Genomic DNA, 16,214 nt, shown 5'->3' with positions numbered 1-16,214 from the left:
CTTAGAACATTTACCAGTACTGCCAATGAGATTTTAATGCAACATTTTGATTTACTTGTAAATACATTCTGGATTTTAAGTACTTTCTGTGAGATTCCAGATGACACAGTGGTTCGTTTATGTGACAGCTACACGATTTTATCACGACGCTACTAATGAGTGACAATTTACAATGTTGCTTTTGCGGTGTTTCTGTTTTATATCTGCACAGTTTTTCTGAATTATTCTGGAAAGTAAAACATGTTTTAGTAGTAACTTTTGTGGTATAGCTACAATGAGACTGCCTTTTCCGTAGCACAACAATACGTTACAGCACAGTAATTTCTTCATCACAACAATAAGCGCAATAACTAAGATATCAGTTTAAGCACAGTCATGTATAATTGTTCTAAGGGGACGTTTCAACGGTAGTTACTCAGCAAATAGCATTCGTCGTTACGTCAGGTCTTTTACGGATGACGCATTTATGTGTGACTCAACTAAATGTTACAAAATTTTGCAGTGGTAGCCAATTACATCTTGCTGAAGTATCAGGCTGGGGCAAAGTGTGGCTACGAGCTGTTAGTGTAGACAAATTGAAATCTGTATACTCCCCGAAACGCAACAGTTTGGCGAGATTTACTACAGTGTTAATGAATTACAAGTAGTCATTGGTGACATGAAAAAAATGGAAATAACTATGAGCGGAGATGCGAAGAGGATCGACTGTACGGGATGAATTTTGTGTTCCGGGTAAGGAAATAACTCAAAAACTACGCATGGGATTGGAAAACGGAAGAATAGGTGTTCGATATTTTTAAATATGCTGTCCGACGGTAACATTGTTGACACCACCACCCTGCCCTACGCATAGAAGGTGCAGAGGCGGGCTTCTTTGAAATCTTAAATAGGAGCATCCCATTTTTATTGTAGAACTGGAATATATATATATATATATATATATATATATATATATATATATAGTCACAACCCACGGTACAATTAACTGATGCAACATGCGTTACTTACGACAGGTAGAACATCCTCGTCCTTGGAATGTGAGTAGTCTGGGGTAAAAAGCGACAGCCTCACTGATCCATTTTCCATCGACAGAACTGTAAATGGTGATAAATATCGAACATTTTTGGAGGACTAACATCTAATATTGCTTGCACACCTTCCCTTGGGCTTCCGACAGACAAAATGATGTCAGCGTGATAGTTATCCAGTGCATTTTTCTGTAGCAGCTCGGGACTTATTACATAGCGTGTACAACGGTCGGTGGATAAAATAAATTTAATTAAAGGTGTTATACTTCACTGGAATCTCAATCTACATTTCAAGGACATGAAACTGCGATGCGTAGAAAGCATATCTAGTAGGGTGGAGGCTGTGATTGCTGCAAAGGGAGTTTGACTAAGTATTAATAAAATCTTAGTAATGCCTGACACAGGAATGGAAAAATAAGTTTTTATATAATTTTTTAAAGCTTAAATTTTTTTCTGCAAAAACCTTTTTGTACCTAGAATTGGATTTTAAGAGTAAAACTGAAATGAGATGGGTGAAGCCGAAAGTAGCTTCTCATCTTATTTTTATTGTTCTATGCAGATGATGTTATAGCACTACCAACTGCTACTGCTATACCATAACCTTAAAGTTGGAGGCAGGTCGTGAAATAAAACTATCTTGTAAAGCAATTATGGTATAAAGCAACAGAGCAGTGTTACCCTGTGAGAGAAGTTTTGTTATGTTGACCGTGTTGTACCTAACGGAGATGGCTTATCGGAAGTCAAAGTCAGAATTACGTAAATATTTAAACAGTAACAAACAATATTTTACCTATCTACACTGTTCAAAGAGTAAGGAAAACGGTTGCCAGCCTAATTAGGCAAAAGGATTATTGTCATTCTTGTTCAAGAAAATAGCTGTGAGTAACTTTAACGGACAAACACAACCTGTATTTTGCCACATGCGATTTCAATGAAATCTGACACCTGCATATGTTCACGGTAAGATTGGAAGCTGACAGAGGAGAACAGACTATTTGCATAAATATAACAGATAACAATACACACTATTACTTTTAGGGCTTATTCAAACTGAATGGTCTTAATAACACTACTATTAATATTCACTCTAGAAACATAAATTTGGTCGTAGGTTCAGTATTACTTTTCACACATTTTCCTAGCTGACATAAAATTGTAAATGTAGTACACTGCAAAATTATAAACTGATCATTGGTTAAGTCTCTCTCAACTAAATACTATTCTATTTAGAATGAAAGTTAAAAGTAATTCACTAACAGGTTACTGTTCACTGTCTTTTGAATAAAGAAATTATTGTTTTCATAAATAGCGGTCTTTCTATAATTTGTTATTTATCATGAACATCAAGTATAACCTGTGGATCCTATTACACTATTAATATGCACTTTCAATACCCAAAAGAAACAAGTGCTTAGCAAGCATGAGTATATAACTTTCCACTGCTGCAGTTTTCCACTTGTACCACAGTGAGACACCAAATTAACATATTTGTAAGGTACTGACTCACCTTTTGCGATGTACAAGAGGCAGCAATGTGATCATTTACTAAGCAAAACTTTATAAGCCTCAGTCTTAAGAACTTTTAATTTTCAAGTTGGCAACACATATTAATAAGCAGTTTTAATAGGAAAATTATTTTCAGCAAGCATCATTTACTTTAACTCACTCTGTTGCCACATTAACTTTAACTTTCTTTTTACTATGTTCAAGAGGCATTAATTAGCAAAACACTGGGCTTTAATGTTCTTTCAGTAAGGACACTCGGTAATCACTTCAGTTCAAACGGAGAGGAACCTGAGAGGTGTTATAATAAGGAAAAATATCAAGGTTGGTACATAAATTCAGCTATAAATTACCTTATATTTGAGCACTCTAACACATCCAATAAGCTGATCCTTCACTGTACATTATTATAGTGTTCCGTGACAGTGATTCCGCAATGTGGTGGCAGTTGCATGTTGGTAGGTGGTTTTGCAGGTAGAATTGCTGGACTCTGTCATTTCTTGGTGTCGATGATAGATACCAATTCCAGAATAGTTCCAGCTGTTTATCCATCCATCGGAGGCATTAGAAAGCGTCACGAAAAGCCTCTCTCGGAATCAGCACAATATACAACTTTTACATGGGCAACGAAACGTCCTGGCAGATTAAAACTGTGTGCCGGACCGAGACTCGAACTCGGGACCTTTGCCTTTCGCGGGCAAGTGCTCTACCAACTGAGCTATCCAAGCACAACTCACGCCCCGTCCACACTGTCTCGGTCCGGCACACAGTTTTAATCTGCCAGGAAGTTTGATATCAGGACACACTCCGCTGCAGAGTGCTCGTCCCGGACTGACTCTTTGTTCCACCTTTTCTCCCTATGCCAACCACGACTTGCGTGCGCTACTAAGTTACGTTCCCGAGGGGAACCACACTGCCTTTTACATATAGAATAACTAAGAATCCTAAGTGAAGGTCAGCAGTTTACATAACAGCAAACAATTATGTTAAACAAAACATATCATTTGCACATATAGATAGTTCTAAACCAAATTATTTAAATAAATTTATTTAATTTTAATGATAACCAAAGAGATTATATGAGGAAGACAGAAGATCATTAGCTCATATTGTGCATATTACAGAGATTACACTTCATTACAGTATCGAATTAATCGTACACTAATTGTAGAAGTTCAACGATGGATGTTGAAGAAAATAGAAAGCTAAACGAATCAACAAAAGGTATGTAATGGTTAAGCTATGGAGTTACATGGTGTAAGCATTAAGAGAAGTTCGTATAAAAATTTAAATTTTGATAAGTTAATAGAAATCATAACGGAGGATTAAATCCATTTGCTCTTCTATTAGTTTTCTCTCACACATGTAGTTTTATCTCACATATGTGTTTCTTTTAGTCCAGGTGTATTTGACGTAACAGTATTCAACAGAACACTTTGTGCCGTGCGCGGCTCGCGGTTATGACGTTTCTTGCTCTCGTCATCTTGTTTTTGTGGTGCTGTCACCTCGTTTTTCTTTTAATTGGATTTACTGGCGTCACTGCAACGCTTATCGATGAGTGCACTGTCGTATAACCTCTGGAGCGGCCGCTAGTATTTCAGGGTCGTCGTGTGTCGGGACGCAGCGCCAGCGAGGTCCGGGCAGCCAGTAGTCGCCTACCGCTTGCGTCAGACACGCACTGTCCAACGGAAGGAGACTGGAGCGGGAACGACCGTCGGTTGGTCGTTCGGTCGGTAGTCTCATCGGGCGACGTGTATTTGGTCTTTTGACAATTTCTGGGCCTCATCAGTTGGTCGTGTTGCCGCACGTGGGTCGGTTACTTCCTTGTGCAGAGATGTCGGGTGGCAAATGCGTAAGTGTCTCTGCATGGCTGGGTCCGAGCCAGTGTGCCCGGGTCGCCGTGTCTCCGAGCTCCGAACGGACATCAAGGGAGTCGGGATGGAGATGCAGTGAGCTCTGGACATCCATGACTCGCCCGACCGTTGCCGACACACGTAACATGAGTGGGGACGACCTCGGTTGTTCGTTCGGTCGGTCTTCTCATCAGAATACGTGTATTTGGTCGCCGTCCGTTTATGGAAACTCTCTGTGTGTCGACTTGTGATTTCTCATTGTTGTTCCACAGTGACTGGTTTGGATTGTCTGAGTTCCTGGTGCAAATGTTTCCGTGGAACTGTGGGTAGCGCCTGTGATTTGCAGTGAACAGATATGAATGCTTTCTGCGTACTGGACTAGCCAGTCGGTCGGTTGGGGCAAAGCAACAAGTGTGTGTGCTTCCTCGCCGTGTTGATGCTGTCCGACACAGCGTGTAGTTCGACACCTCTTGGTGTTTGTTTATATTTTTGAGTGGTTATTGTACCGTGACTGTGTTTAGACGCCAATTATTAAGACATAGTCCTGCTGCGATCCTTGTCGTCGCTGATGTTTTTGGTTGTCGTCCCGTGCGTCGGGTGAAAGGGAGTTAATTGGGTTGTTGGTTGGTTCTTCACCCGTCCCTAGGTCGTGCTGCCACCTGATTATTTAGTGTTACGCTTGGTTGCCGGTCTCAAGTAAGCTGTTGTTAGAGTTTCCTCCCCAGGCCGACCCTTGGAACATTTCTGAGCACCACTGTTCTGCTGTTTGTGATTGCGATTTTCTTTTGTCGCAAGTACTGTGCCAGGCCTTCAGCGGTGTGTTAATTTTGTGTGTTCTATGTTTAGTATATTACCTTCAGCCGAACCTTAAGTGAAGTATTATGAGATTAGGCCTTCAGCCGTGTTTTATTTAAAATTCTTCTTTGCTCTGTATTTAGGCCTTCAGCCGCGTTTGTTTTAAAAACTGTAACTTTCAGCCCTTAATGTGTAAATTCCTGTCTGTAAGGTTCCTCTTTAATTATCTTGAAATCTTAAAATGGCCTTTAGACGAACTGTGTAAATGCTTAAGGTTTCTCTTAAATTATTTTGAATGATTGTTTGGGCCTTCAGCCGTCTAGATATTTCAAGTTTCCTTAAAATGGTTTTCCGTTATACTGTGTAAATGCATGTCATTAAAGGTTCCATTTTATTATGTTGAAATATTATTGCGATTTGAGCTGAGGAATTAATTTAAATTTTCTTTACTATGCCTGTTAGCTGAAATTTGTAAATGCTAGCCTTTCAGAATTTCTTTGCTAATCTGAAATATTATTAGGGCCTTTAGCCGAGAAGATATTTTAATTTTACTGTAGTAAGGGCTTTAGTCGTTTCTCTAAATCCTTGTTTTTTAAAAGGAACTATTTAGACATTATTATTGAGAAGTTACTTGGGCCCTCAGCCGTGAATTGGTCCTTTTTTGTTTCAAAGAGAAAACTGTGCATTGGTTTTCGAGGGATAGAGAAGTGTGTTCTTGTGCAACTAACAGTAACTAATCTTGGCCCGTTTCCACAACCTGATCCGCTCTGCCCTGCGAAACCAGATTTCACATTCACTTAAAGAAATGTCCATTTTTTCCTAATTTTCTTAAGTGGCCATATTAATTTGACCAAGTACTCCACGCGTCCAGTGGCATGAACACAGCTGTTATCATCAAGGAAGAACGGGTGTTTCGCAGTAATCTCATCGTGGAGTTGTGAAGAACTGAAATTGGAATGCTCCCATAGATAATCTAGTCGGAAAGGTGAATCAAAACTGTACGTTTCTGGCAGAGCAGAAGATGCGACAAATGTTTTAAAGAGACTGCCTAAGCTACTGTTGGAACCCCCTGAGTCCATGAGTTGCAATATGTCAGAACGTCTGGGAGGTGTGGTTTGGGAGAGAAGGATGACTCACGCGGAAGCGTGCAGAGAAAAACCAGCAAGTGTGTCACTGACTGTATTGCATAGAAAGTACACCACCGCTGATGGCGGTGGTGGCGCCGCACGGCTTGCGTTTTTGGATCAGCACCAATGCCAATGCCAAAATCTGCTGCGTCGGTGTGTGGCCGTCCAGCCGTACAGATGTAGCGATCCTGTTCACACCGTGGCTAAGAGGCCGCCGCTTGAGTTGGCTGCGCCACTAGCTCACAACACAGCTGGCTGATCTCTCAAGCACAACTCGTGGACCCTATGCAGAGCGCCGCAGGGATACAGACGTCTGCCTTCGTTGTAGTGAGCCTTAGCAGCCCTGGCCACCCACCCAGGGCTGCTCGGTCAATGACCGGAGACAGCTCTGCATCCTGGAGGCTGCGAGTTCGTGGTCCGGCCCACCCCTGCAGACGGAAGCATGCAGTCCGCTGACAGTGTTACTCTGAGAGCGGATCCCAGCAGCCCTCGCGCCGTCTAGCTACAAAGAACGTCGCGCTCCGCCGCAGTTACGACGTGTCCGAGCAGCAGAGGTTGCAGGTAGTTTCAGCGAGCCGGTTGGCCCCCGATATCCGTCACCAGAAGGTCGTCATCGTTGACCTGCTACTTAAAAAATCGTCATTCCCTCCGATTCTAGATGCCGGCAGAATAGCACACAACTGCCTGATTTGAGCCTATGGGCTCCCTTTTTTATACGTCTTTTCCCTATGCCTGTGACGTAATCCCTCTGTACGGGACAAGTTGAGTGCCCTTTAATATATACAAAGTCAGCTTTCCTCAGCATGCTTTAGCCCCTACACATAGCTCATTAGGCGCTGTTATAACTGCAACGAATGAGTTCCCCACAGTACGTCAGTGCCCTGATTACTTCACACCTTTTTATAGTACTCATCGGTCCGTGGCTCCTCGTTGTTGCCACGCGGGATTAGCCGAGCGGTCTCAGGCGCTGCAGTCATGGACTGTGCGACTGGATTTTTGGATTGGATTGTTTGGGGGAAGAGACCAGAGAGCGAGGTCATCGGTCTCATCGGATGAGGGAAGGGTGGGTAAGGAAGTCGGCCGTGCCCAATCAAAGGAACCGTCCAGCGTTTGCCTGGAGCGATTTAGGGAAATCACAGAAAACCTAAATCAGAATGGCCGGACACGGGATTGAACCGTCGTCCTCCCGAATGCGAGTCCAGTGTGCTACCACTGCGCCACCTCGCTCGGTTGTGCGGCTGGTCCCGGCGGAGGTTCATGTCCTCCCTCGGCCATGGGTGTCTGTGTTTTTGTCCTTAGGATAATTTAGGTTAAGTAGTGTGTAAGCTTAGGAACTGATGGCCTTTAGCAGTTAAGTCCCATAAGATTTCACACACATCTATATCATCTTCTCGTTGTTGTAAACCGGCCTCGCTTGCCGTCTGATGTGACCTGTCGGTCTGTTAACTACTACCTCCCAGAGCGAAATTCACAAGAATTCCCAAAATCCACACCTGTATTTATTCGTGGAGCAGTACTACTCACTTCCGTCCTCTGTTGGAGGTGGCATTGGGTCCTTGCCACGTAGGAACGACGGAGGAAATTTCAAAGTAGTCAGCTTTGTATTATCGCGAAATGGGAGGATAGTGTTACGGATATGGTATGCGAGTGGGTGCGGCGTTCTTTAAACGAGAGGTGTGTTCAGTTGTGACGAAATAATTGCATGAAATATCAATTTCCAACTTTCTCCTCCATATATTATAATATTTTGTTGATGCCCATCTACACAGGGGGGAATGATCATCGCAATAAGCGAAGAGAGGTGAGATCTGGAATTGAACTATGTAAATGTTCATTTTCCTCACAGGATTTTCGAGAGCGGCAATGTACACAAATGGTTTGGTTCAGATGGTTCAAATGGCTCTGAGCACTATGGGACTTAACATCTATGGTCATCAGTCCCCTAGAACTTAGAACTACTTAAACCGAACTAATCTAAGGATATCACACAACACACAGTCATCACGAGGCAGAGAAAATCCCTGACCCCGCCGGGAATCGAACGCGGGAACCCGGGCGTGGGAAGCGAGCAAATGGTTTGGAAGTGGTTCTATCAACCTCTGTCAAGCACTGAAGTGTGTATTGCACAGTAAAGTTGTAGAAGTAAAGATGGGCGTGAATGTAACGGCAACGCTTGTCACCCAGAACACTGGAGTTAACATCCAGGTTAACATTCACGGTTTCCTGAATGAGTGAGCCCAAGGCACGTACAAAAACAACCCCAAAACATCACAGAATCACGTTCATCCGAAGAACACACTCCTGTTATATTTTGATGCAATCAGTGTTTCCTGCTGGTCACTTATGACAGTGATGATAACATGTATGAGACGGATTCTCCAGTACCACGACGCTACGAAGTCAAGAATGCTTTCGCATCACAAAAACTTCATTATTATTAGATGCACTTTACACAGCGCTCCTATGACGGCAGCACAGAAGTTGGACCAAGCTTGTACGCAGCGAGTGATGTATTCTGAGTCTGTGGAATGCTGTCACGAGATCACAGGGTGGTGCGACAATTGACACCTGCGTGAATAAAACACCAACGGGTCTCTCTAAGACCCACTCAGCTTGACATCACCTTCGTTGCCATTCATAAACCTTTCATGGACACTTTAATAATGGTCCCGTATAGAGACAGTCTTTCACTGATTCCTAGATCACAGACTACGTTCACAATGAATGGAGTTGTAAGTCCATGACGCCATCGGAGAACGGTTCAATCATCTGGTAGTGTACGGCGGAGTGTAAGCAGTGGCGAAGGAAGGTTTTGAACAACACTGTTCTTGTGATGAAAACTGTCGTTTTTGACCCCAGAACGTGTGGGAATCGAAGCCTGAAGGGAATGAGAGGTTTCATTGACTGCCATTATGCCAACCCCTGACGCCCCTTCGTGTCTGTTCTGACTGGCAGTCTGAAACTTTTTCCTCGGCCACGCGTAAGAAACGTGGTCTCGGCGCTGGACGTCGCCGTTCTGACTTTCATCGCGGAGACGTCAAGAGAAGAGGTGACACGTCCAGTGTGTCGTCATGAAGCCATCTTACACCTCACGTGCACCTCTGAGCTGTGGCCCTACTTTCGTGTGTTGGGAAATCTTGCTGTGTGAAGAGTCGCCCAGGTTTATGTTGCAGGGCTCCACACTTTTGCACCATTAAAGGGGAAAGATCTGCACAACTTTGTGCGATGTTTCAAACTTTTTCATCTCAGTGAGAGGCAATTATGCGGTTTCGAAAAAGTGACCTTTAACAGTGTATTTACTGGGATCCTAGCACAACAGGTCCGGAGTCCCCATCGCCATTTAACTTTGATTTACTGCCATCCAGTCCCACATAACACGTCCTCTGTTAGTAGTTCGCCTGGAATCTTATTCTGGAGTCGGCATGGCTCTACATCACTTTCGATATCTTCCAGAACCTCACTGGCAAAAGGGTCCGCGGTGGGAAACGTGGTTATTCAGGCTTCAGACAGGTTGCCGCTCACACAGTATTACTTCTCCGTAACAACATTTATGTTATAATTAACATTCAGAGGCGTAGCCACCGAGCCGCACTATTCCCATGCTACTGCACAACTGACGGCCGGCTTATTCCCCATCCCTTTACAATCCGTCTTACTTTCATTACCTGCCAAATATTCAGGCTTCACATAATCAACAGTCATCAGCAGATGTTTACCTGCGTATTAACACTTGAAAATTTAGCTTCATTTGTTTGCTAAAATCTCGCCTTGGAGTTTCAGACCACGGACGCCATCCAGTATCTCCTGCGCAATCGGGTATGGACTCTGTGTACGCAAAATATTATCTTGTATCCCTGTTAATGCTATACGTCAGTCACGGCGGACAGCTGGCTGAGTGTTCCTGCCTGCTCACGCACAGGTGCTCGAATTCATGGCTATGACTGACAGCAGCAATTTATTAACCTCGTCCATTACTGAATAGAGGAAGGAGTACAATACGTATATTGTTCCGCTCCATGATCTGCGCCTCAAACTGCCAGTTTGCCAATGCTGTTTCCCCGTCAGGAATGTTACTGACAAGGGCGAAGAGTTCCGTCTGGTACATTCTCTGCTGAGCGTGAACAGTCCATTCTCGCCGAGCTGAAAGATACTAATTATTGTTCACACAGCAGCTCGTGTTTCTGTTTTGTTTCCCAACTGACACTGCAGTGACAGTATTGTGAGACTAATGATGAATTAAAAACACCTCAGCAGTATTATCACACATTTATTGTGTTATGAGCGGTTTCGTTCGCAATACGTCTGCTGGTTTCCGAGTATTGTGATAGGAAAATTATTTCTATTATTCTCTTTCTTGTTTTCCATGACTATTGTAACCAATTTTTCTAAATGAATACAAGCCGAAACAATGAATTAAAATTTGATTAATATTTTTACAAAACTATCAGCTATATTACGTACGTAATTTTTAAGTTCATTCCTCAATCTGGACGTGAACTTCAGTGCATCCCCTTAGTAAATTCTCTTATTCTCAGATTTTTGTGTACATTTTTCTTTCGTTTTCTTTTTTAAATTAGGCTTTAACATCCTACTAATTTGCAAATATTCGAAACTGGTTAGGTTCCTAATTTCCTGTAATTAAAATTGAGTTCTTAAAATGCATTTAATATTTCATTAGTTGGCTACTCGCTCTTACCTGCACCATTTTGTTCTTAAGTGATATTTCACGCAGTCCTACATAGCTATCTTCCCCCCCCTCCTCGCCCCCCCCCCCCAACGCAATATCAAAAGATCAAAAGTAGCTTCTCTCCCGCTCAAGATGGTGTGGCGTGTGTACAGTTGGAGTGATATGGTGCTATAAGACTGCTCGTTGGCTGTATGCTAGTTTTTTTTATATATATATATATATATATATATATATATATATATATATATATTCTTTTTTTTTTTTTTTTTTTTCAATTGACTCTGTGTGACCATCTCCTCGCGTTACCTCAGAGAATTGTACTCGACTTTGCGTCTTGGCTGCTAATATACCAGGCCCATAAGAAATGGTGTGTATATTGTGACCCTTATTTGAATAACCTGATAAACAAATTAATTATTTTTGATATGTGCGCAACGGAAACTGGTGCGAGTTTCTCTAAGATAACACGTTCTGGGGTGGTTGAACTCAAAGCCGTCACTATAGCAGCTGGTAGCCTATCTAAATTCACATTGCAGATTATTTCTGTCTTTCATTAACTTTAGAAAATCGAACTGTATAAGATACATCCTACTCATTTCATGTGTCAGGTGACAGGGGGAATATTTCTTAATTGAAATGCTGACTCTCATTTAATAGATTTATTTTCTACTTTGATGAAAACTTTAGAAGCCGACACATTACAATTTTTCTTTAGTTCCAAACTTATGTCTGAATCAGCGTTACCTCTCATTGGTAGAACAATGACAAAACGAAAACACTACACGAATAGTTTCACATATGACACATAATTTCATAATAACACAAAAAATTTATGACACATAATTTCATAATAACACAAAAAATACATAAGTGGGTCAAACCGTCTTTAGCGGGAAAATCGTCATTCATTCTTTAAGACTCACTTATCATCATGCATGAATTACACCACTAGAAATTTAAGGTAGGCCACTGCTGAAGGTAGATAACCTCTATCAGAGAAACGATTCTAGGCAAAAATAATGTGCTATTGGCCCCAAAATGAAGTGCGAACTGAACTCACAAAGAAAGTACCAAAAATAATTAAATTTCGCGAGAGAAATTTCTCGATCTACCATCCCATACGCAATCTGCACTCATTGAGCCAAAAGTGAAGCTTATAACTCGGGAAATAGCTCCATGAACTGATGTGTCCTGTTGCATGCTCACTACCACAAAGTAAAATTTCACAAACACATTTCAGAGAAAACTGTTGCAAATAAATTAAAACCGTAACCTTTGCCGATGAAGGTATGTTGAATGCGTGCTATGAGCATACCCTGTCGTGAATTTTTAGCCATATTACCTCAATTCTATCTCACCAAATCTGCGAGCTGCTGTGCTCCCGCACCCGGTCCGTCTCATGGCTGGCCCCACAGAGCCCTCCACGCGCCAAAATCCGACCAACGTTCCTATTCAAACGCGGTGGTGGAGAGACTCACCTCACCCCTGCACTAACTTTGTAACCTACCCTCGTGCCTGTTTTCATCCTTGCTTACTGCTCTGGCCTACCTGCCGTTATCTTGTAATGTTGGCAATTGCTGCTATTCCCTTAAACTGTTCCCTTTGGTCCATGCTCCCGCTACATTTGACTTCCATTCATACCCATGCACACTCATACAGGGTGGAACAAGGAGTATACATATAAACGGCGTGTGACCTCTTTGTGAAATGATGAAAAGAAATAAACAAATGCGTCAAATATTCCTTTCACCCAGGGAAGTATTGAAGCTGCTAGCAATCAAAGAAAAAAACTTATATCTCGATATAGAAAACATAATTACTTCCTACTGTAACCTGAGGCAAAACGAAAGTAACGCCTCAATGGGACCTCTGAAACATCTAGATACGACTCTGACAGGTGACACGTACGTAAGTGTCCTGTCTGGTCCCCTGCATCCATTCATGTTCATTGTGCATTCCAACGGACTTGGACAATTCCAGCAGGACAATGCGACACCCCATACGTCCAGAATTGCTAGAGAGTGGCTCCAGGAACACTCTTCTGAGTCTGAACACTTCCGCTGCCCGCCTAACTCTCCAGAGATGAACATTATTGGGCATATCTGGGATGTATTGCAACGTGCTGTTCAGAAGAGATCTACATCCTCTCGTACTCTTCCGGATTTATGTGCAATCCTGCAGGATTCATCGTGAAAGTTCCATTCAGCATTACTTCAGACATTAGTCGAATCCATGCCACGTCGTGTTGCTGCACTTCCGAGTGCTCGCGGGGCCCTACACGGATAGGCAGGTGTACCAGTTTCTTTGCTTCCTCTATGTACATACATAAAATTATTGTTTTTGTACTCAATAGAACGTTTATCATCACGATAAACGTCTCTTGAAGCTCAAAAGGTTCTAGCGATTACTTCTTCTAAATAACTGTCACCAATTGCTGTAGGATGGTCCTTGAAACTGATGACATGGTGTTCTAGAGGCTAGATTGATCATCAGGTGAGGTCGCAGACATAGGGGACATCGACGTTCAATGAGTTGTTTCAGAAGTGGTCCTCAAAATTGTTCCTGAGGTCTGTAAACGTTCCTGAGCCACACGTTTGATATGTTGTGGTTAGGGTCTACACTTACGAAGCTGATCACCTAGACGAGTAACCACTATTTTATGTTATATATGGTTCCGGATTGTTACGTATGGTTTCTATTATGTATTCGCTGGTCCTTGTATTGTGCAATTCCCTCACTTCCGAACAATGAGCATACTAATGTTCTGAAGGTCATGTCGTCTTTATATACCCTCACTCAATTTTTAGATCAGTGCTTGCGGATTGTAGTGGAATCTAGTAAGAAACTGATCCCATACGTCATCTAAGCGATCGAGACAATTCGTGATAGGTTTGCAACACACCTAATGCACAGGTAATGTGGTTAGTATCTTAGCTGCCCAAGTCTACCAGGAAAAATATCACAGTCCTTACTTAGTGTACGGGAATCTACGGTAGTTTTACAAACCTGCTTACATGCTAACACCTCCTGCCGCCATTTGCAGAAATTATGGTGTGTCTGACACCTACCTACATCTAAATCTGCATTTACATTACGGAAAATTCTATATAGGTCTGTATGGCAGGTCAATATATGCCCACTTGAAGGAGAACCACGGAAGGGGAAAACTTAGATAAGGAGACTCCACTTTTGCAGACCACCTGCTTAAAGAAGGCCTTGGGTAGAGGGTGAAAGATGAAGTATTGCATCACATCCACAACGGAATGAAGAGGAACCATCTTGAAATAACGGAAATTAGCAAACTGTTCATCAACCCAAACCTAGTACTGAATGAGCAGGCACAATTTCCTTACACGTCGCTTATAACTACAGGTAATACTCATAATCCCATTCAGGCCAATTTTCTAAGTTACTCCTCTAATTCACGGCCCAGTTTTCCTTTATTTCACTTACTATAATTTCCTTCGCTGTTTTTTAAAAAAACTTTTGCTTTGTATAATCACAGTTGGTTCACTCCCCTGCTTAATATTGCTATTATATATTATCTGCTTTTTATTTAGGACTTATTAAAGACAAGGTAGTTTTGCTCAAACACATCTTTCGAATATATCAGCAATATCAGCAAACTTTATAGATCAATCATTTTCTTCAGTGTACGACTGCTGTAATTTGTCAATAGTTCATTAGTTAATGTGTCACATGTATTACCTAAGTTAAATTATATTGCATCGTATCTACTCTGAAATAATCTGTCTTGTTTTCTTCCTAATTGTAAGCGCAGTGGTTAGCACACCTGACAGGCATTAGGGAGGGCGATGGTTCGAAACCACGTCCGGCAATCCAGATTTAATTTTTCCGTGATTTCCCTAAATCACTCCACGCAAATGCTGGGATGCTTCCTTTTAAAAGGCACGGCCAATTCCTTCCGACTCCCTGACACAAGCCGAGATTGTGCTCCGTCCCTAATGACCTCGTTGTCGGTGGGACGTTAAACACTAATCTAATTCTGAGACTAATATTTTGCATCTCGGGAAATATACTCTGTAGATGCGCTAGTTTAAAAGCTGTGATCCGACAAAATTTCATTGCACCATATACTTGTCTTTATACCTGATGATGGCCATTTATGTAACAAATAATAAATATTGTAGAATATTACACCAGTATCAACATTCAATCAATGCAATTTGCGTTTCCTTCTACATCTACGCTTACACTCTCCAAGCCAGCTGGACAGTGTGTGGTGGCCATACCCACGATGCCACAAGCATCATTCGCGAATTGTGCGCCTGAAGGACAGTCGATGAAATTCCGTCCGAAGTCCAATTTCTCTGATTTTTCATCGGTGCTGTTTGAAGACAGAACAGCCAGATTTTAAATGCTCTTCGCCCAGTCTGACGGTGTGAGCTTAGAGATGTAATAGTGATACTGCACCTACAATTGAATGTCCACTGTTAGGAAATTAACTTAACACAGGGTCATCTGTCTTTTAAACCGTCTATTTTCGTGCACCGCGCGTTTACATCACTCCCTCACAAAACCAGTAGTATTTGTTTACTGACGCCGTAATGATGTAATCGTAAAACAGCGTCTCTTTATGTCTATTTACCCGCAACGTGTTTCATTTTTTTATGTTGACGTTCAAGTCAATCGCTTCTTATGGCGTCAATTGTCTTCACGTCATCCTGTACTTCACTAGAACTGTATGGAAATGTAACATTTTTGTATACTGCATCTAAATCGGTGAGCAGTCACAGATTACTTAGTGGTCATACTGTGAGCCTAGTAAGCAGTAGACGTGATTGGATCCCGGACCAGCACAAATTTTCAGCTTTCTCCATCGATTTCAATCAGTGACTCCTACCAGCTGAGGTCTTTAACTCCTAATTCCTTTGTGCATTGTATATAGATTTGAAGCTCCCGGTGTTATCGAGCAAGTAATTTAGACATACATCATAAACAGTAAAAGTTCTAGAACACTCCCTTGGGTACGTGAAATACGTCAATAAATGAATAGCTAAGGGTGGTAAAGTTCCCAGAAAAGATTAATTTATTTAAGCAATCAGTTACTATAAATTTTTGTAGTACGTGAAAATCGATAACTCAAGTGAACTTTGCAACAAAGATTTCGTATCTGAAATTTGAACAATTTTCTGTTGAGGTCTGATATCATGACATGAGTAGAGCTTCTGTCTTTATCAAAATTCAATAAAGCACAATA

General features: G+C 41.9%; 1 non-coding gene across 1 annotated transcript; it reads right to left on the bottom strand.

Annotated features, from left to right (window-relative positions):
- Positions 1 to 3,185: 3,185 nt before the first annotated feature.
- Positions 3,186 to 3,260, bottom strand: Trnas-cga (transfer RNA serine (anticodon CGA)). Its single transcript has one exon. It is a non-coding gene; the product is annotated as a tRNA-Ser (tRNA).
- Between the last annotated feature and the right edge of the window lie 12,954 nt (positions 3,261 to 16,214).

The sequence above is a fragment of the Schistocerca serialis genome, chromosome 8, assembly GCF_023864345.2.
Source record: "Schistocerca serialis cubense isolate TAMUIC-IGC-003099 chromosome 8, iqSchSeri2.2, whole genome shotgun sequence".
In the NCBI taxonomy this organism is placed as follows: Eukaryota; Metazoa; Arthropoda; class Insecta; order Orthoptera; family Acrididae; genus Schistocerca; species Schistocerca serialis.
This window is presented reverse-complemented; position numbering and strand designations above follow the sequence as displayed.